The sequence below is a fragment of the Bos taurus genome, chromosome 22, assembly GCF_002263795.3.
Source record: "Bos taurus isolate L1 Dominette 01449 registration number 42190680 breed Hereford chromosome 22, ARS-UCD2.0, whole genome shotgun sequence".
Lineage (NCBI taxonomy): Eukaryota > Metazoa > Chordata > Mammalia > Artiodactyla > Bovidae > Bos > Bos taurus.
Window position 1 is genome coordinate 30,416,790 of NC_037349.1, and position 23,099 is coordinate 30,439,888.

The 23,099-nt window shown below is 42.0% G+C and overlaps 1 protein-coding gene across 25 annotated transcripts in view; it reads left to right on the top strand.

The window, feature by feature from the left end:
• FOXP1 (forkhead box P1) overlaps positions 1 to 23,099 on the top strand; it is a 627,940-nt gene that overhangs the window by 354,512 nt on the left and 250,329 nt on the right. Inside the window, exon 1 of one of the 25 annotated variants that reach the window (XM_059879657.1) lies at positions 1 to 22,431. This exon is cut by the window's left edge and continues 12,935 nt beyond it. The exons of the other annotated variants lie outside the window; for them this stretch is intronic. The gene's annotated coding sequence lies outside the window, so the exon portion shown is untranslated. The remainder of the gene's footprint in view (positions 22,432 to 23,099) is intronic. 25 annotated transcript variants of the gene reach the window in all.

Genomic DNA, 23,099 nt, shown 5'->3' on the forward strand with positions numbered 1-23,099 from the left:
AAGCCGCCTGCTCACGGGACAACAACGTGCTCCTTGTGTGGTTGTCAAGGCAGCCTTTGAAGAGGGTCCTGGGTCGGCAGTGAGGGGACTGCAGTGGGTCAGGAACCGCCCATGCGTCATTGGAGGGATGACTCAGACCGTGCGAACCGCTGCATCCTAGAACCACACCAGCCTTCTCATGTGGTCCAGGGGGCCCCGGCACCACTGATACCACGAAGACCAGAATGACTCTCCCCACCCACAGCCAAACCAGACGCGTCCTGCTGACTCTGCCTTGTCATCAGAGGGGACTGTTGGCTGCTGGCTGACATCCTGCGTGTTTCAGCTCTTACCCCAGTCTGACCAGCGCATCCATGCACCGTTACTCTTCCTGGCTGGTGACAACTGACTTAGTGTACACCCAGGGGCTGAGAGTGGGCCAGACTGAAGGAGGAGGGAGAGAGACAGCGTGCCTCAGAAGGAAGAGGGAACCCCAGGTGGGCACTGACATTCCCTGTGCCTGGTAGAGGTTGGCTGCAGTGTGTGTTTGGGCTCTGAGGCCCGCCAGTGTTCACCTGGACCTGCTGAGGAAGCCCAAATATGAAAGGCAGCCCTGAGGTTTCAGCATCATCCATCAGACTTCCGACAAGCATCTGTGCTTTGACAAATCCAGCTTCGCCTACCAGAAAGATCCCAAGATCATTAGCAGTCCAGACCTTGTGAGGCAAAATGAGACACCCAGTTTTCTAACGAGAGATAGTTGAATTAGGTTGAGTAAGTGGGCAGATGGAAATCAATGTAATTTCAACTTCTCCTCCCCAGAGGAGTCCATCTTCACAGACTGCCAAAAAAGTACCAGGCCCAGAATATGTCAAGTTAGGTTACTGTAAAAATTCAAGTAGTGGGTCAAACGTTTGGTCTCTACGCCCTGCTTCCAGTTTTTGTTTTTGTTGTTTTTTTTAATCTTGAATTCATTTATTTTTTCTTATTGGAGTATAGTTGATTTACAATATTGAGTTACTTTCTGCTGTATAGCACAGTGAATTATATATACATACCTATAGGATTAATTCAGTTTTAATCTATAATGCCATCATTTGTTTCTAGAAGGTGAACATTTTTTATGAACCTACTGTCTTTAAAATAAATATTGCCTCATTGTCTGAGACATGATTTTTTTTAATCTAATTTAAGCTTAAGTTAGGGTGCCCCTGTGGTTGGCACCCTTTCCAATATCCATTCTTATTCTGCATTAAAATCCCCTCACTCTGAGGGGATTCAGAAATCCCCTCACCCCTCATTCCTTTCCAGAGATATGTTTGGATATTTTTATTATATTATGGACTCTATTTATTTTGGCTGTACCACATGGCATGTGGGATCTTAGTTCCCTGGTCAGGGATCAAACCCACATCTCCTGCATTGGAAGCTTGGAATCTTAACTGCTGAACTGCCAAGAAAGTCCCAGTGATTGGATTTCTGTTCAGAATCTCCTGGGTCATAATGTTTTCTCAAGCTCTGGTATTTGGGGGAGAAAACCCAAAAGGCTGGAAAAGGGAAGTCAATGGACAGAGACTTGGAAGTGAGGGGTGAAAATTAATTATTCTTGGTAAAGAAAAACTCTTTACACTCACAGGAATGTGCAACAGGCAAACTATCTTCAAAATATGCAAATCTGTGTTTATCTCAGAGAATTCTACAGGGAACAAATCCGTAGCATTAGCAATTATGACTTAGCTCCACCCCCCCAACCTGTAATGCTTATAAACATCAGTATAGCTTAGAGCTTTATGTTAAAATGTTTTTCTCCTATTTCTTTTAAGAGTTATTTGTTTAACATGCTTTTATTATCCTAGATGATGTGATTTGGGAAGAAGCATTAATTCTCTTATCAGCTCAGTTTCCTTCCCAGTTGTTGAGATAATTGAGCTGTCCTAGTAGTTTAGGAAGTAAGAGGCATTAAATGGAGAGCTCATTGCTGATCAGACTGAGCCATTTCTGAACCACGGCTACCCAGGCAAAAGGGATTGACAGCTTAGCATTTATGTGGGAATGTATTGGAATAACATGGCAAGCAGCTGAATCGAGCTCCTTCGCACGCTGCTACTTGCCAGCTAGCGGCTCTTGTATCTGCTGAGTTTTTGAGAAACAAGAGACCTGAACTCTCCACTCCATGTTACTTGCTCAGGCTGACGGGTGAACAGTGTACATCAAGTGATGATTTTGGAAGGTAGCCTGTGTTCGTTATATGTATTACAAGTAACATGTATTCTGTTATTCATTCATCCGCTTAGCTATCCATTCATTCATCAAGTGGTATTTACTGACTGTCTATAATGGACCAGGTCCTTACAGACGGGGAACTCTGATAGCGGAGTATCCCTGTTAAACGTAGTGCCGACGTGATCATGTTAAAATAACGTCAGATATAACCTTGTCAAAACAGCCAGTCTGTGGGGTGTCCTTGGAATACACCGTTCACCTGTGACTGTTTTCTGATGAGCTTGATGATAAATTAGATGCTTGTAGCTCACAGAGGACCACTGGGTGAGGAGATGACTCTGCCCCACACAGCCAGTGACTCATTTATTTAGCAGAACTCCGCTGGGCACAACTACGTGTCACTATGCCAGGTGCTGGATCCTCTCCCTCCCTTGCTGGAAGATTTCTGAAGCTTGTCTAAACCTCTCTTTTTTGCTATATGTGTTTTATGCTGATACTCCAAACCCTCTGTTTGTTCTTAGCCTTCCCCTCAGTGGCACTAATGGTACTTTACTTCTCCATCCTGTATCTGGTTCCCTCTCTACATGTCTCTCCTTTATCCCTTCTTCCTCCTCTGCCTGGATCTTGGCAGCTCCATCGACTCCACTGCTCTTCCTAAGCTAATGAAGACTGCTGGTGGTTCTCTCAAAACTATGCTGAGTACACAGCTCTGCATTCTAGCCTCCACCGAGCAAACTCTCCTGGGCTCAAAAATCCAAGTGTTTGTGGTCTTAGAATCCTCTTGTTTACCACAGTGTCTCTACAGGAACTTACTGACTACACGTAAACCTTTGCTATACCTTAATTTGATCTCGGTAGATGTTTTAATTTCTCTTTTACTGTGAAAACAATGCTCAAGTGACTTTTTAAAAATTTCCCTTTTCTCAACTCAGAATCCTCAGCTTTTTTTCTCTTTGTTCACCTTCTTAGTCTTCAAGAGAGAAAGGAATTCTCAGTTTATTGAGCAGCTGACATGCTTCAGGTGGTATAATTGATTGCTCATGCCTAGACTCTACATTCTTCCGTTATCCATGACCCCATCCATCCATCTAGCAAACATTTGCTGAGCGATTGTTCAGTATCCAGTGCTATGAGACTATAGTGAAGTGGTGATAGACACTCTTAGTCTAGTGGGAGGAGAGATTTAGTCTTTATCATATAGAAATGTGACCTTTGGCCAACATAAAAATGAAGTACTTCTGGAGCACTTAAGATGAAGTAAATATCTAAAGGTAACATTTGATCTGGATTTCAGAGCATTGATAGGAGTTTGTTAGTTAAGCTAGTAGGCAAGGGGCATCTGAGAGGGAGAGAACAGCATCTGTAGAAAAACAAAAGAGCAAAGCATGTTTGGAAAATAGCAAGTAACCTATAGTAGTGTGGGTTACTGGTGGAGGGCAGCAGGAGAGAAGTCTGGGAAGTAACGCAAGGACCCTGTTATTCCGAGCAGAGGCATTAAGATTATCCTTTGAGCACAGGGGAGCTTTAGGAGGTTTGCAAGCAAGGAAGTGACTTCACCAGACTGGCTTTTATTTTGAATGATGCTGTGATAGTAGCAGAAGGGTCCTTGCATGTTGTAGGAGAGAGATAGTGAGGGCTGGATGGCCATAGTGATGGTGAGAAAAATGAGGGTAAGTTGGTCAGGTATGTAAGACTAAAAGTGACCACACCTTAGTAATCAGCTGAATGTCAAAGAAGGTAACAGTACTGTTTTCCTGATCAGGAGAAGTAGCAGGTTTGAGAAAAGAGTACACAGTGTTGGATACATTAACTTGAGGACATCTGATGGACTCTGAGTGGTGTGAATAATCAGTAAAGGAAAGACATAGATTTTAGGGGTCCAGTCTGGAGTTACCACTGTGTAAGTGAGGGTGAAGCATATGTGGAAGGTATGGGGGAGCCTTAAGGAACAGCAGTCCTGAATGTGTGAGTGGAGCTAGTAAAGTCTTCAAAGAAAGAGACCAAGGAGGTGAAGGGTTACGGAGTCAGGCAGCAAACCAAGGGATGCAGTGTGGTCTCAGGGAGGGTATGGGAGAGGTTTCAAAGACTGGCCTTAGAGGACTTCCCTGGTGGGGCAGTGGATAGGAATCCACTTGCCAATGCTGGAGACATGGATTCGATTCCTGGGCCAGGAAGATCCTAGATGCTGCAGAGCAGCTACATGTGCCACAACTGCTGTGCTCTCGAGCCCCTGCTCACAAGAAGCCATGGCAATGAGAAGCCCGTGAACCCACCTACAGAGTAACCCCTGCTCCCCACAGACAGAGGAGAACCCGCACAGCAGCAAAGACAGCACAACCAAAATAAATGAATTAAGTTTTCTTAAAAAAAAAAAAAAAAAGAATGGCTGTGTCAAGTGTGACAGAGAACCTCTGGTCTTTTGGGTTTAGCAGTGTTTCTTAGTGCGTCCTGGCACCACCCATCTCCTCATCCCCCGACCTGCCTGTAGTAAATGCTGCCTCTGAGGTTCTGCCCCAGCCTTCCTGCCCTGGATCTGGGTGAAGTCCTGAATTCTCAGTGGCTTCAGAGAATAGGGATTACGGTCCTCATCTTGGAGAACTGAGAATCCACAGTGCAGAGTTACAAGTAGGAGATAACATCATGGAGACAGCATCATTTCAAGACACTCAGCTGAGCAGGGGAAGGAGGCTGAAGAGTGGACACAGGAGGAGCTAGAGAGGAATCGGGAAATGGTTATTTAGGGCAGCGTAAGCACTTTGAATGTATTTATAGACTAAAATGAGGGGACCAGCAATGGGAGGTCATGTTGGAGGGTTGGCAGTTGATGGAAGGCATGGATTTGAGTTGAAGCTATATGGTATTTGTTTTTCTCTGACTTACTTCACTTTGTATGTCCATCTCTAGGGCCACCCACATCTCTGCATATGGCACTATTTTGTCCCCTTTTTTTCTTTCTGAGTAATATTCCATTGTATAGATGTACCACATCCTCTATATCCATTCAGTGGACTTTTAGGTTGCTTCCATGTCTTGGCTGTTGTAAATCCTGCTGCAGTAAACACCGGGGTGCGTGTCTTTTGGAATTATGGATTTCTCCGGGTATATGCCCAGGAGTAGGATTTCTGGGTCATATGGTAGTTCTGTTTTTACTTTGCTATACAGAAGAAAATAACACAACAGTGTAAAGCAACTATCCTCCTACAATTTTTTTTTTTTTTTAATACAGTGAAGGTAGAAGGTGAACAGCCTCTTAGTCTCAGAAGGGAAAGAGGAAAGGGCAAGAGGATGAAGATATTTGGTGTTGGGTGGGGAAATCCCCTTTTGCCTTCTCCATCAGCTTATCAAATGCAACTTCTCTAAACTACTTAAAACCACCAACCACCCTTCCTTCTTGAAACTGCCTTCTGATTTCTAAGTCACTCTAGGGCTCTGCTTCTGACTATCCCTCTGTGGTGGACAGAAATTGGGTAACTTGTTCATTAATTTGTCTACCTGCTTGATATATGTGTGTGGATGTACATTAACACTATGACCTTTGATGGTTAATACATATCCCACAGACTAGTTGTGGGGACAAGAACTTAGTACTCAGATAATGTCACTCTTGAGAGTCCCTTGGACTGTAAGGAGATCCAACCAGTCCATTCTAAAGGAGATCAGTCCTGGGTGTTCTTTGGAAGGAATGATGCTAAAGCTGAAACTCCAATACTTTGGCCACCTCATGCGAAGAATTGACTCATTGGAAAAGACTGATGCTGGGAGGGATTGGGAGCAGGAGGAGAAGGGGATGACAGAGGATGAGATGGCTGGATGGCATCACTGACTCGATGGACGTGAGTCTGAGTGAACTCCGGGAGTTGGTGATGGACAGGGAGGCCTGGCGTGCTGCGATTCATGGGTTCGCAAAGAGTCGGACACGACTGAGAGACTGAACTGAACTGAATGTCACTCTTCCTGTTTTCTTAATATAGGAATTGACTGTGGTTTATTTGGAGGATCCCTCCCATCCCCACTCCCTTTGAAGTGTCACCTAGGTACTCATGACTCCCCACACACAGCTCTTGTTTTCACTTCCACTTCTCTCCTGAGAACAGTCTCTTTTACTTACTTTGCTATTCTTACAAGAACAACAGTGTTCTCCTGATCACTTGGGCTATAAATCAGAGAAACTTACTCAATTCTTATAATCAGACAGCTCCCAGATCTTTGGTTCTAACTGTTTATTATCTCATTCATTCATTCATCTATCTGATAGACTGAATTATTTATCAAATTGCCTGGTACTACGCTAAGTATAAGACATGATTCTATGCTTACGGTAACACATGCAGAAAATTACAACACCACGTAATGATTGCTCTGGAAGAGTTTAGTATACAACTCCATAAGACACTGGGGGTGAATGCCTATCCTAGACTCCGTTGGTCATGGGGATGGTCTCTAAAAGTTTCTTAGCTTGAGCTCAGTTTTGAGGTTCTGTAGGACTTAGCTCCATGAAGATTCCCTGCAGAGACATTGAGGTAGAGGGAGTGTGTGTGTGTAGGTCGAGGCATTTGCTGCTGTTGTTGACCATGGTCACAGTGGAGATGGAGAAGGAAGGGAGGAGAGAGAGAGAGAGAGGACAGAACAGGTACAGAGCATGAAGGGCTGGGCGCCTAGCCCAGTGCTGTCAGTAGAAATAAAATGAGAGCCCCCTGAGGAATGTAAAATTTCCTATTAGCTACATTTAAAAAGGAAAATGCATCGGGTGTATATTGTAATGGTGTTTTATTTAACCCAATTCAAAATATCATCATTCTAAACTGGATTCAATATTTTAAATTTATGAACAACACAGTCTACATTTCTTTCTTACATACTAAATCTGAAAAAATCATCTCAGTTGGGATATTAAAATTTCATCAGAAATACTTGATCTGTACTTAAATTTCATGAAAGTTTACAGTTGAGAAGGTAGATTCATATACCTAAGTTGTTAAGCACATACCTGAAAATTTGAACCAATCACTAAACCAAGTATCAGTTTTTAAATTTAAACTACTTTGCATTAAAGTTTCACATATATAAAAAAATTCAGCTCTGCAGTCACTGTAGTCAAATTTTACTTGTTCAATAATCTCATATAGCCAGTGGCTTTCACACTGGGCAGAGAAAGCCTAAAGGTTTGTGACTTCACTCGTGAGGCATTAGGGAGCCGTTGAAGGAGGAGCCACTAAACAAAGGAGGTGACATGATGAACGTTCTGTGATGCGGCCAGACTGGAAGATGTATCCATTCTCCTTCAGAGTTCTAGAGTGATGGGGGGTGTGTTCCAAGGCAGGGGTGTGGAGAAGCAGATGTTATTTAAATAGGAAGCAGGGCTCAAGCTCTAATTCCACTCCTTCCCAGGCATTTTATTTTTTGAAAATTTGATGCACTAACCTGTAAAATGAGTAATAACTGTCCACACTTTCCATTAGAATGGGAGTTGCCATAAAAATCAAGTGAGAAGATGTAAATAATAATACAAGCTTATGTTTTTTAAGCAACAAATGAATGGATGAATGCATAGGAGGTAGAGTGGATGGAAATTGGTAAAAGGGGAAATAAAAGAGAAAGAAAACTGTCAGATAACTCTTGACCTGGGAGGTGGCCCCCTTTTTAAAATCCCTGAGTTAGGGTTTGGATAGAGGAAGAAATAGATGAGCTCAGTTTGACATAAAGTTGAGTTTCTTTTAGAACGTCCAGAAGGAAATGTTCAGCAGTGTCCAGAAGGTTGCAGGAGTTGGGATCTGCAGCTCTGGAAAGATAACTTTGGTTGGTGGAAATGATTCAGAGCTGAGAGGACAGAGATAGGACTGCAGTGAAGCCATGGGGAAGATAAGGTCTCCCAGGGATGGTGCTTTTGAGCAAGAGTCAGCAAAGTACATCTCTGTGGACCAAATCCTACTGCCACCTGTTTTGTAAATAAAGTTTTGTTGGCATTCAGTCATGTCTGTTTGTTAGTGTCCTGTTCCTGGTTGCATTTATGGCACCAGGGAGCTACAGCTCTGCATGGTTGGGACAGGGACTGTGTAACCTACAAAATAGAAAATATTTATTCTCTGGACCTTTTCAGAGGGGGAAAAAGACCCAAAACTTGTCACTGCCTGGTTTAGAGTTTTGGAGTCCTGAGGATGGAACTCTAGGCAAGATGAAAGATTTCAGAATGAGCAGAGGAAATTAGGCTCATGAAAAAAGTGAGAAGGAGCCACCCAGATTTTGTAGGCAGAGAACCACTGTGAGCGGGGGAAACCTGGAAACAGAGAAGAGAGATTTTTTTTTTTTCCCCCCAGAGATTTTGGGGGCAGGGAAGACAGTGTGAATGTCAGTGTCACAGTGTCATTGACAAGAGGTCAAGTGAGTTAAGTATTGACAGTTGTCAATTGAATTTAGCAACTCCAGTCTCATTTGCCAGCCTGGTAGGAATATTTGGTGCAGAAGAGCTGTGCAGAAGCCAGCTTGCCATGGGCTGGGGATCCTATAGGGAGGAGGTAGGAGGGGCCAGAGGTTAGCTCTCTTCATCAGCAGGCAGAAAATGGGGAGAGCCCTTGGGGGAGCCAAGGGAGACACTTGAGGCTGAGGAAGCTTGTTTTTAGCTTGGCCTTCATACTTGTCAGGAGAGGTAGAGTTTGCAGGTAATAGCAAAAGAGGGAGGCATGATGGAGCAGGTGCACAGGAGTCAGGGGGAAGAGGGAGGGATGGAGCCTCCAGCCCTCTTCTTAATCCCACTCTTAACTGCATCTGTCAGTACTGGCTCCAGCTTCCTAATTTGCCCCCTGGTCTCCTCACATTTAGCGGCATCCTGTATACTTGCATTGGATTTCTCTTGATAAAATGTTCCTCTTATTCCAGCCATTCCCTGTTCCCAGCTCAGTGAAGATTCCACCTACAGTCTTCCCTTCCAGGCTCAACCATTTCTTTTCCAGGCATCTCTCCTATTTGCTTGTGAATGTGCACTCCTTCAGCCCATCTTTCTCACCCTCGTGAAACATAGCATTCCAATTACAAGGCATCACCCGAGTCTTGCCTAACCTGACCCATCATAGATGCTTCGTTCACTAGTATTTATAAAATAGAAATCCAAAGAAAAATCACAAGTCATTAACATTTGAAGGCATATTATAAATTTATTATGGAAAAAAGAGTTCATTGCTTTGATGTAGTGCAGATTCCATAGGACAGTCAGATGATACTGACATGAGGGACCAAATAAGTTGTGGTAGGGGCTGTTCTGTGAATTGTAGGATGTTAGCAACTTCATTCCTGGTTTCCCAGTAACACCTTTTCTTCCCAGTTGTGACAACCAAAAATGTCCCCAGGCATTGTCAGATGTCCCCTAGGTGGGGGTCAGGGAACAAAAATCATCCCATATTGAGAACTATTGATGTGGAATGACAATGTTAGGCAGAATCTTTTCCCTTGGCATTTTGATTTTTTCAGATGTATCCTCTCCCTCATACTTTGCATTTTTAATAGTTAGACCCAAGGGAAATTACACTGAAGATATATTTCACTCCAGGCAGTAAGAAATGGAAACCACCCATTTTTGACTTCTTACCAAGTTATTAGTGACTCTATCCTATTCTATCTAACTGTATGAGCAACTTATAAAAATCAAAATAAATGTTCCAACGTGAGCTAATGATGTTATCACTAAGCTTCCGTACAGTAAGATCTGTTTTCTTTTTTTTTTTTTTAATTTATTTAAACATTTTTATTGGAGTATAGTTGGTTTACAATGTTGTGTTCATTTCTGCTATACATTAAAGTGAATGAGCTCTACAGATATCCCCTCCCTCTTGGACCTCCTTCCCTACCCCTCCCCCCACCACATTCCACTCCTCTGAATCATTCATCATCACTGAGCTGAGCTCCCTGTGCTGTACAGCAGGTCCCCACTAGCTGTCTGTGGTCCTGTGCATATGTCAGTCCTGCTCTTTCAGTTGGAGAAGGCAATGGCACCCCACTCCAGTACTCTTGCCTGGAAAATCCCATGGACAGAGGAGCCTGGTAGGCTGCAGTCCATGGGGTCGCTAAGAATCTGACACAACTGAGCGACTTCACTTTCACGCATTGGAGAAGGAAATGGCAACCTGCTCCAGTGTTCTTGCCTGGAGAATCCCAGGGATGGTGGAGCCTGATGGGCTGCCATCTATGGGGTCGCACAGAGTCGGAAATGACTAAAACGAATTAGCAGCAGCAGCAGCAGCTCTCTCAGTTTATCCCACGCTCCCTCCCCGCTGTGTCCTCACGGCCATTCTCTGCATCTGTGTCTCGATTCCTGCCCTGAAAATACGTTCATTTTTGCCATTTTTCTCGTTTCCACATAAATGCGTTAATATACAGTATTTTTTTCTCTTTCTGATGTTCTTCACTCTGTATGACAGGCTCTAGGTCCATCCACAAATGACCCTATTTTGTTCTTTTTTCAGTTCAGTTCAGTCGCTCAGTTGTGTCCAACTCTTTGTGACCCCATGAATCGCAGCACACCAGGCCTCCCTGTCCATCACCAACTCCCAGAGTTCAATGCAACCCATGTCCATCGCGTCAGTGATGCTATCCAGCCATCTCATCCTCTGTCGTTCCCTTCTCCTCCTGCCCCCAATCCCTCCCAGCATCAGGGTCTTTTCCAATGAGTTAACTCTTCGGATGAGGTGGCCAAAGTACTGGAGTTTCAGCTTCAGCATCATTCCTTCCAAAGAAATCCGAGGGCTGATCTCCTTTAGAATGGACTGGTTGGATCTCCTTGCAGTCCAAGGGACTCTCGAATCGTCTCCAACGCCACAGTTCAAAAGCATCAGTTCTTCGGCACTCAGGTTTCTTCACAGTCCAATTCTCACATCCATACATGACCACTGGAAAAACCATAGCCTTGACTAGGGACCTTTGTTGGCAAAGTAATGTCTCTGCTTTTCAATATGTTATCTAGGTTGGTCATAACTTTCCTTCCAAGGAGTAAGCATCTTTTAATTTCATGGCTGCAGTCACCATCTGCAGTGATTTTGGAGCCGAGAAAAATAAAGTCAGCCACTGTTTCCACTGTTTCCCCATCTATTTGCCATGAAGTGATAAGACTGGATTCCATGATCCTAGTTTTCTGAATGTTGAGTTTTAAGCCAACTTTTTCACTCTCCTCTTTCACTTTCATCAAGAGACTCTTTAGTTCCTCTTCACTTTCTGTCATAAGGGTGGTGTCATCTGCATGTCCAAGGTTACTGATATTTCTCCCGGCAATCTTGATTCCAGCTTGTGCTTCCTCCAGCTCAGCATTTCTCATGATGTACTCTGCATATAAGTTAAATAAGCAGGGTGACAATATGCAGCCTTGACATACTCTTTTTCCTATTTGGACCCAGTCTCTTGTTCCATGTCCAGTCCTAACTGTTGCTTCCTGACCTGCATATAGGTTTCTCAAGAGACAGGTCAGGTGGTCTGATATTCCCATCTCTTTCAGAATTTTCCACAGTTTATTGTGATCCACACAGTCAAAGGCTTTGGCATAGTCAATAGTGCAGAAATAGATGTTTTTCTGGAACTCTCTTGCTTTTTCTATGATCCAGCGGATGTTGGCAATTTGATCTCTGGTTCCTCTGCCTTTTCTAAAACCAGCTTGAACATCTGGAAGTTCACGGTTCACATATTGCTGAAGCCTGGCTTGGAGAATTTTAAGCATTGCTTTACTAGCTTGTGAGATGAGTGCAATTGTACGGTAGTTTGAGCATTCTTTGGCATTGCCTTTCTTTGGGATTAGAATGAAAAGTGACCTTTTCCAGTTCTGTGGCCACTGCTGAGTTTTCCAAATTTGCTGGCATATTGGAAGGTGAAAGTGGAGAGTGAAAAAGTTGGCTTAAAGCTCAACATTCAGAAAACAAAGATCATGGCATCCGGTCCCATCACTTCATGGGAAATAGATGGGGAAACAGTGGAAACAGCGTCAGACTTTATTTTTCTGGGCTCCAAAATCACTGCAGATAGTGACTGCAGCCATGAAATTAAAAGATGCTTACTCCTTGGAAGGAAAGTTATGACCAACCTAGATAGCATATTCAAAAGCAGAGACATTACTTTGCCAACAAAGGTCCGTCTAGTCAAGGCTATGGTTTTTCCAGTGGTCATGTATGGATGTGAGAGTTGGACTGTGAAGAAGGCTGTGCGCTGAAAAATTGATGCTTTTGAACTGTGGTGTTGGGGAATACTCTTGAGAGTCCCTTGGACTGCAAGGAGATCCACCCAGTCCATTCTGAAGGAGATCAGCCCTGGGATTTCTTTGGAAGGAATGATGGTAAAGCTGAAACTCCAGTACTTTGGCCATCTCATGCGAAGAGTTGACTCATTGGAAAAGACTCTGATGCTGGGAGGGATTAGGGGCAAGAGGAGAAGGGAACGACAGAGGATGAGATGGCTAGATGGCATCACTGACTCGATGGACATGAGTCTGAGTGAACTCCGGGAGTTGGTGATGGACAGGGAGGCCTGGCGTGCTGCTATTCATGGGGTCGCAAAGAGTCAGACACGACTGAGCGACTGATCTGATCTGAGTGCAGCACTTTCACATCATCATCTTTCAGGATTTGAAATAGCTGATCTGAAATTCCATCACCTCCACTAGCTTTGTTCGTAGTGATGCTTCCCTAAGGCCCACTTGACTTCACATTCCAGGATGTCTGGCTCTAGGTGAGTGATCACACCATCGTGATTATCTTGGTCATGAAGATCTTTTTTGTAAAGTTCTTCTGTGTATTCTTGCCACGTCTTCTTAATATCTTCTGCTTCTGTTAGATCCCTACCATTTCTGTCCTTTATTGAGCCCATCTTTGCGTGAAATGTTCCCTTGGTATCTCTAATTTTCTTGAAGAGATCTCTAGTTTTTCTCATTCTATTGTTCTTTTTTTTTTTCTATTGTTCTTTTTTATGGCTGAGTAATATTCCGTTGTACATATATGTACCATATCTTCTTTATCCATTCATTTGTTGTTGGATTTGAAGTCTTAACAGAAACCACGTTTTACATAATGCCCCTGCCCCAACATCCCTGATTATTCCAGGGTCTCTTCTTCTGTTGTGAACTCTTCCATCAGGGGCTTTCTGGTATAAGTGAAGTCAGATATTTCTCATCACAGATATGCACTTGTTGGAAGGAAGACAACTTTTGAGTGAAGAGCCAAAACCAAACATGTTGAGCTATCCTGTTAAATTTGTAACGTAGAGCTCATGAACTCATGGGAAATGAGCACGAGGAAGCCGTGGTGGGCTTGGAGTGCTATTTGAAGTAACGCTGAACACGCTCAGTTGTGAGGTTATGAAAGCTTCCTCTTCAGTAAGGAAGAATGAGGTAGCCTCACTGCTGGGATGGGTGTCCTCGGTGGCGGGGGTTTGATCATGGGGTCTCTGATGCCTGTTCAATCCCTGTTCATGCCACTGTGTAGCCACATGCTAAGTACACTAATGATTAACCATTGCGTCTGCAGTATGAGGTACAAGTTGTTAATTCTGTTTGTAATTATTAGCATGTACTTTATTAACTTCCACAAACCGTGTATACCAAGGAGAAATGCTTCTTAATGGCAATTACAGTTGTTTTTTTTTTTTCCAGAGGTGTCAAAGCTTTAAAGAGGTAGGTTAGAACACGGCTGGTGTGCAGTTGCCCTCTGCCCTGCTCTGCATTTTCCCTCTTAACCACAACTTGGTAAACAAGAGCTAGTTTTGAACAGTAACCCAGAAAAGGAGTGCCATTCTCTAAGCTGTCATCTGAAGAAATGTTGATTTTATTGATGTTCTAGTCCTTACATCTCCAGAAGAAAGCAGGAAATGTTTCTAAAAATCGTTTTCGCTGAGAGCACAGTCCTGCTTCAGACTCGTTTTATGGTGGGGATAAGAGTATTCTGCACTTGAGGATTTTATAGTGTCGTCTGGGTTTTATGGGCTACTAGTAATTCCTGTGATTTATTGAGCACCTACTACATACTAGACACTTTACATATATTGGCTTTGCTTGCTCTCAAAGTCCTCTGCATTTTTCATTGTAACACTACTCACAGCTTATTATATGATTTATTGATTAATGTGTGTTTTCCCCATCAGACAGTCACCTCCATGTTAGTGGATCTGTATCCATTTTTGTTCCCCATTGTTACCCCAACACTTAGAATAGAGCCTGACACTTATTAGGTACAAAATAAGTACTCTTTGGAAGGATGAGTGGATCCACATGCAGAGTGATGTGGTTTTAGAGATGAGGAAATGCACAGATAGAGTGGTGGGCATATTGTTGAAACCTTACAATTGGCAGCATCAAATTCAAAGTCAAGTGTGTCTGGTCCAATGGCAGACAATTCTTTCCACCACACATGGCTTCTCAGACTTTAATCTGAATCACCTCTGGGATCTTTACCAACGTGTACATGCTCATTCAGTGGGTCTGAGATGAGCCGAGAAGGTGCATTTGCTCTCAGGCAATATGCATGCTACTGTCCATAGACCATGCTTTGTCTAGTAGAGGTCTGCATGGTAGTTGCAGTGTTAGAAGTGATAATTTTCTCATCTGATGGAGGCATATGTGATTCTGTGTCTGAAAATCCTTGCCACAAGACAGAGTCTTTGCACCTGTACTGGTCTCCTAAGGAAGGTATCATGGGGCTCTGCTCTTGGATAAATATATTGGCCACATCATTTGGTTATCCATGGGCTGTGTTCTTTGATGTGTCTTAGATATCGATGTTGCTAATGGGCCCTGTTGCCTCTATTAACAGTCTTATACTCAGTATCCAGTGGTGTTTCTGCTCTAAAGATGTCCAATACCCATAGTCTTCACATTGACCTTGGAAATGCCCCGGAGTAGCAATGCCCTTTATAAGTTTCTTTGCATATTTAGTTGACTCCTGTTGAGAATCTGGAGTCTCCAGACGTCAGGTGGTCCCACCACTGACTCCATAACCGTCTTGTGGCCCCAGTATGCAGTGTGTGAAGGGAGGCTGCCATCATGGATCCCACTTTGGTGCCTGCTGTATCGAGTGTGGGCGTCTTAAGCTCTGCCCTTCTTGTTGGCGTGTGTGTGACAGTTTCTTCCTGATATCCTCCCTAGCTTGATACTTCCTCCTAGCTCTTGAGAAATAGGTACAGAGGTTGGCCTTTTTCACTAGTTAGAGTGGAGGGTTCAAGGTCTGGTTGCTTATCTTAGTCATTTGACACCACATGGTGGAGCAGCAGCCAGAAGCAAGAAAACCAGGGGACAAATTAGGATGGTTGAGCCTGTACTGACAGATGAGAAGGGGCCCCTGAATCAGAGCTGTGATTACTTACCACCAAGCAGTCTGATGCCTGGCTCCACCTATCCTATGTCACCAGCCTATGGCTCTTTCAGTTTCTCAGTTCATCCCTCGCTGACTAGAGGATGTATCTGAGTTCTTAAGACTGACTCTTTCTTCTCCCCAGCCATTCACACCAGAGCCGTTCATCATCATTGTGCCTGATTGGAGTCTGCCCTTCATTCACCATGTAACATAATGTCACCATTTTTGGGGGGTATGCAGGATTTGGAGATCTGTGTATGTTGCATTCTAATTGTATAGTAGTAAAAACTGAAGGGGCGCTTTGAAAAAGATGTATTTGAGTTCAGGATTTTGAAAAACTCTTCGGCTCCACCTTCCTTTAAAATATTCAGCTATATTAGATGGTCAGGAAGGCTGGTTTAATGAGATGAGGACTTAAAAGTTAAGAGCATCATTATATTATCGAAATCACACTGAAAGTAAATTGGCAGACACCTGTAGTTTGTCCTGAAGTCACTTATTGAAGACCTTGCTTTAGTTCTCTTCACGTGGATAGACACAGCACAGGAATTTATAGACAATGAATGAGGAGCCTGCCACTGAAGAAATTTTCGTAAAGCACATGATGGTTTTGTCTATCTAGTTACATTAGACTTTTCTACCTTTCATTTTTATTTTTCATTTGTTTGGGAATGTTATATGATCTTAATTTCTGGAAACTCTGTGCCTATGCCTTTGGATTGATCAGCATTGCAAAGGCAGTGATTAAAGTGAACAAATGTGGAAAGCCACAAAGAGAAAAGACTGCTTGTATTTTTCTTTTATATATAAAAATTATTCTGATTTGTAATACTTTAGCATCATGGTCATTGTTCCCATAAAAAAAATACTGTATTTTGTGAAATGATACAATCTGTGAGGCAGTTCCCATTATGTAGACACCATGTCTTTAAATTATAGCAATTTCTTAAGATTTTAAGGCAAAATGGGCTCTTAGAAGTGTGATTAATAGCAGAGAATGAGGCTAATGCTGGGTCATCAGTGGCACTCCATTACAAAAAAGGTTGGACTAATAAAAGCATCCATCTTTTTGACCAATAAAGCATTTGAATGATATGCTTATACTTTTTATCATATAGTAGTTACTTAGTAATGAATAAACTCTGAACTTGCATTGAAGAAACACAACTCTACTTAAGTGACTGTTGGACTGGTATTTTGATGATGTCAGAAAAGGCAGGTCTGGGAGGAAGGCTGTGTTGGAGTTGCCAGTTTAATTTTTAAGCTGTCTTCTACAAGCATCAGACCCAGGGCCCAGGAGTCCCATCCATTTTAGGGGCAAAAGTAGAGTCTAGTCAGTTGATTGTTTCTTTAGCAGCGTAAGTCTATACAGTAGGTTCCCTAAGTGCTTTATGAGGTGCATCCTTAAGAATACTGTGCTTGGGAGTCCAGGATGTAGCCTGATCCCAGCACAGATCTCTCAGGCATCCTTTGGCTTGGTTCCCCAAGATATAAGCTTGTACCCCATACCCTGGTGTGTTGGAAGAGGATTTTTAGATGGTTCATAAATCATTCACCAATTCTCATTATTGTGATTTGATGTTGAAGCAATTCCATTTTCAGTCTGTTTTAATCCTTCTGATAAAGGCAAGGAGAAAGTCTCCATTTGGTGCTAGTATGTCTTTAATCTCTCTCCTTCCATTGTAAGCTCATTATTTAACAAAGGAGGAACATGGCTCCCACTCAGAGCCTTTGTGGACAGCAGGATCTAGCTAGAATTTAATAACACCGGTTGGGTTGTATTACATTTATTACAAAGTCTTTCTCTCCTTCAGAGGAACGCATAGTGGTTTTTCCATTTGACCAAATGATATAAAGTTTTCTTTGAAATAGATTTATGTTTGTCAAAAGTGAATAAAATTTTAAAATGACATTGGAGGTGTAGATAAAGCCTGCAAAAATCATGAAGGGAAATGCAGAAGTGAGTGCTTGAGGCTTGAAAACCGGCCCAAGGGACTACTCAGATGGCATGACTGCTCTGAAAATCTCAGGATTTGTAAGATTTTTTTGTCCCAGAGAAAAAGTTGTGGAAAGAATAAATCAGTCCTTTCCAATCTTGGATCTCCCTGTATCTTCCTCAGGACTATTTTCAGTTTTTAAAATAATATATCAAGCAAGTTGTAGGATTAGGAGTTTGGGATTAAAATATATACTCTACCATATATAAAATAGATAACCAGCAAGGGCATACTGTGTAGCACAGGACACTCTATCTTGTAATAACCTATAATGAAAGAGAATACAAAAGGAGAAAAAAAGGTGTTTATATAAATATATATCTAAATCACTTTGCTGTATACCTGAAGCTAACACAACATTGTAAATCAACTGTATTTCAATAAAACGTTTTAAAAAGTAAAAAATAGTTGAAAGTTAAGGCATGAAAGACTTCTTAATGCGTGGTCTTTTCCTCTTTGATTTATTTTACTTTATTAATATTTTTTTAGTAAATGAAACTAAGCAATTGGGGATTTTGGGGAACAAAGTAAGTAAATATTAAGTCAGTGCAAACATAATTATGGTTTTGGACCATGGATTTTAAATCATTATCACTAGACTCAAACACCCATTGATTAATTAAAATAGGAACCATTACAATCAAGCACATTTTTGCCAATGAGAAATAAGTTTGTTTATTCCTGTAGTGAAAAATCTGTGGTTTGGGATTCGACGAACTCTTGGAGAGCATCTTCTTCCTCCTGCTGGTTGTGGAAGTGTTTTCCCTGCAAAAAAAGTTGTCAAGATGCTTGAAAAAATGGTATCAGCTGGCGAGATATCAAGTAAATGTGGCAGTGTTGCGGAAGAGAATCGGGTCCTTTCTGTTGACCACTGCTGGCTGCAGGCGTTGCAGGTTTTGGTGCATCGCATCGGTTTGCTGTGCAGATTTCTCAGAGGTAATGGCTTCGCCGGGATTCAGAAAGCCGTAGTGGATCAGACTGACAGCAGACAACGGACAGTATCCCTGACCTTTGTTTGCTGCAAGTTTGGCTCTGGGAAGTGCTTTGGTGCTTCTCTGTCCAGCCACTGAGCTGGCCATTGCCAGTTGTCATAAATAAGCACTTTTTGTTGCACATCACAATCTGATTTAGAAATGGTTCATTGTTGAGTAGAATAAGAGAAGATGACTCTTCAAAATGACGATTTTTTGGATTTTCAGTCAGCTCATGAGGCACCCACTTATTGAGCTTTTTCATCTTTCCAATTTGCTTCAAATGCCAAATGACCATAGAGTGGGTGACATTGAGTTTTTCAGCAACTTGTGTAGTCGTAAGAGGATCAGCTTTGACGATTTCTTTCCACTGGTCCTTGTCAGCTTCCTATAGCCAGCCACTGCGCTCCTCATCTAAGGCTCTCGTCTCCTTTGCAAAACTTCTTGAACCACCACTGCACTGGATGTTTGTTAGCAGTTCCTGAGCCAAATGTGTTGTTAATGTTGCAAGTTGTGTCTGCTGCTTTATGACCCACTTTGAACTCGAATAAGAAAATCACTTGAATTTGCTTTTTTGTCTAACATTATTTCCCTAATCTAAAATAAATATAAAACGAACAGCAAGTAATGTCATTAGCATAAAACATAAAGTGAGAAATACACATTAAAATTATGTATAACCACATTTATTTAAGATTAATTCCAGTGTCAAGTAGCAAATTTCAACTGAGCAAAACTGCAGTTACTTTGCACCAACCTAATAGACACATGCCGGTAAAACTGAAGGTACATTAGGATAACTGTAACACCACAGTTGGGATGGAAGAAAAATGCGTGTTATCCGTCCTAGCCATGCTAAGAAATCAGTAGAATCATCCTGGAATTCAAAGGCGTCTCCCTCCATTTGGGTGATGGTTATGTGTTTGGTGTTGTCCTTTACCAAGGGAAACAGTTATAGCTCTTTGGATTACCATTTAGAATTGTAAACGCTATTTATAATCCTTGACCAATAGTCTAGTTCTTCCAAAATTCAGGAATAAGAAATAAAAATGAAGGTCAAGAGAAGGCCTGGACAAAATTAGAAGTGTGAATAATGAGTAGTCCGCTTTTTCCATTAAAGGGGGGAACTAGGGATGGAAGAACACAATATTATGCTTTTACTTCTTCATTTTTTCTCGCTTGAGTTTTGCTGGGACACGGGATCGGGCATCTCTGTCTCCTAGTTATCTCAGCCTCATGCACAGAGCAGTGAGCATGGAATTTGAGAACGTTCTGTTCCCAAAGCATTTGAGGAAGAGTCTCTGTGTTAGTTGTTTCAGCCGCCAGACTTACATCATCAGAGTTGAGCAAGGCTGAGTTTCCTTCTCTAGGGCAGTGGAATGGCCTAAGCCCCAGAGGGCTTGCTAGGACAGACAAAGGAAACGTCTCCGTGTCCCTTCCCCGTGTCCGTATGGTGGTAACAGGTTCATGAGCCTGAGAAATTCCCTCTTCAGATGGCACGGAACCCTCCTTGGAAATTTCTTCTCCTGACACTGTTGAGGCCTTAGGGGCTATGTTGGTTTGGGAAAAGGAGACAGTCAGCAGAGATGGACTTGGGAAGCAAACCACAGTACAACAAAACAAAAACACAAAAGAAAATCCTCTGTTTCTTTGTGACTTAAGCATCACAGAACAAAGAATAGGTTATTGAAGTAGGAATTGGGAACAAGAGCTGCTAGAGAAGGTTAGGAGTTTATAGTGGAATTGAGAATGAGGAATTGGGGTGGCCAGGAAAGACCAGTACAATTTTGTTACGATTTTCAGACAGAGGTAGAAATTTGAGTAACTGATCGTTATCAGTGCAATTGCCAGAATCCTCTCAGGTGTGTCTTCAGTTGTTTTTTTAAATTTCATTTTCTTATTTTCAAATTCTGTTTTGGATATCCAGCTGTTTTGCTGTACTTTGCACTGACATAATGCTGAGTTTTTAAAAATTAACTAACTGATTGTACATGTAAGATATGTACTTAAGATATGGACTTTGCTGGTGGCTCAGATGGTAAAGTGTCTGCCTACAATGCGGGAGACCAGGGTTCAATCCCTGAGTCGGGAAGATCTCCTGGAGAAGGAAGTGGCAACCCACTCCAGTATTGTTGCCTGGAAAACCCTAGGCGAGGAGGAACCTGGTAGGCTACAGTCCATAGGGTCACAAAGAGTCATACATGACTGAGCGACTTCACTTTCTTTTTTACATGTAAGATATAGATAAATTACCAAACTGTCTTTCAGTGTGTCGTTGCTTTATAACTTTTAAGTAATGGAGAGATGTTATTCACAAGTATCAAAATTAAGTAGTTTAATGTTAAAGTATCTGTAAAATAGATTCCCAAATTCATGTTATAATTGCAAATTGTTTACTTAAACATAGCATCTCCGATACAGTGTGATAACTTTCTTTTGATATACAGCATGCTGTTTAACATGTTAGTACACATGAAACAGATTTTTGAACATAAAACATTTCTTTGTAATACTTTGTTAGCGGACAGATTAAGCTTATTCACTCTTGGCTTCCAGGATTTAAGGTTTCTTTGATATGCTGACAAAGTGAACTCTTGCATACTTGTATGTAACATCAACCAATGTCTTTTAAGGGGCTGAAGTTTGATTTTTGCTGGGTGGTTAAGAATGCTACAGATCTATTTGTGGACCCAGTGTGCTTAAGGATATCTTGGAACAAGAAACTCGGGGAGAAAGTAACATCAGGGTTTTCCTTCTAGGTAAAACATTCCTGATCCAGGTCGGTGTTTGACTCATATATTTCATTGATAAAAGATGAGCCCAGGAAGTGAATGCATGGTTACTCAAGCATGAAAACATCACAGTCTTTTAAAGCTTTTACCATATCCATCCTATAGTAGTTTAAACCATGTAGCTATTTTACTTTTTATCTATAAGCGAGGAAATAGAAGGGCATTGACTGAACTCTTTTTTTGTTTGTTTTGTTTTTCATTTGAGGCAGGGAAGCAGGGGAGCCTGTTTTTCTTAAAGGGGGTCAGGCTTTTTTTTTTTTTTTGATTGCTAAATAATGTCACCAGTAAAGAGTTAACCAGATTTCACTTGATTCACTCTGGCTTAGATGATGATGAGTAATGCGAGGTTGGTAACTGCAAATTGTTGTTTATAAGCAAACATGGCATTGTGCAAACAAGCAGGCCTGGTCTCCAACTGGTTTGGTTTCATGGTGGTCAGCAGCTGATCTATGTAACATACAACCTTTCTGCCTCTCTAAATGTCAGAAGAAGGACTGTTTGTTTATCTTGCCTTCTTTGCAGCTGTTTACTCTGTAATGCATTTACCTCGACCTTGATTCCCAAAGAGTGGCCCCTCTCTCCTCCCCAGCTCTGTTTACATTAGTCCTGCCCCTGGTGTCACCTATGAAATCTGTTGATTATTCCACCTGGTTAATGTTAAATTACTCTTGTAAGATGATGTGTTTGTTCATAAACACAAATGCTGGGCCCCTTGTTTACTGTACCCATGGTAGCAATCGTTATTAAACAAATATTGCTTTGTTTGCGGGTGTGAGCAGCAGTTTGTCCTGCAAGGTCTGTTTTTAAAAACACACACGCATTAAAAAAAAAAAAAAACTTACATGCTAGAATTTTGATAAAGAAAGAAAAGGGGAACTTGTCCCTGGAATGTGGTTGAAACACTTAGGTTTGCTTTTCTTATCTTTTGCTTGGATGAAGGGGCTGGAGAGATTAGCGAGTTGTTTGGTTTTTCTAAGAGATTTCCTTAGTGTAATGATATCTATGCAGTTGTTTGCTTTTTTCAGAAGGGAGAGAGCTCTCCTGAAAGGCCAGTAATAGAACATCAGATGACTAGAAAACTCTTTGTGGAACAAACAAGGGCTTAGAAGGTCTAGGAGAAAAAGTCTAGTGCTATGAACAAGGCAGTCACGTTTGAAAGGTACAGTCCTTGAATTTTGTATTTTTATGTGTTGTGTGTTGTCCTGTGGGCTCCATATGGATCTTCTGTGATGCCTATACTACAAGTTTGAAAGAAGAAGACTAACTTTTAGTTTAATATGTTCTGAATAATTCCCTGTACTATAAAGACATCCTGAGAGGACAGCATACAATTAATATCAGTGGTAATATTTTTAAAAGCTAGTATTTTGATTCTCTGTTAAACTTACCTGCCTCACTTGAAAATGCATTTATGCTTATATGATTTCTTGTTAAGTAAAGCAGACCTTATATCTCTATTCAGCTTGAGGTGTCCGTGGAGGGGGTGTGTGTATGTGTGTGTGTGTGTGTGTGTGTGTGTGTGTGTGTGTGTGTCTGTGTGACTCTAGGACAACTAGAGTCTGGCAACCACAACAGAAGCCTGTCCTTTGTCCTATTTTGCAAACAATAGAAAAACTCAGCTCACATCATCTTTGTTTTTGTTTTTTAAATTACTGTTTGTTGCTGTTTCTGACTTTGCCTTGTGATTCAACACTGGGCAGGGCCTGCTAGCGTTTGCTGTAAATTATAAGGATACACCACACACTGGGTTGAGGGTGGAGGCTGAGGGGGTCATGACCTTCAAGAAATGGTGGTCTTTTATGTCAGCAAAAGCCTGCTAATCTCTCT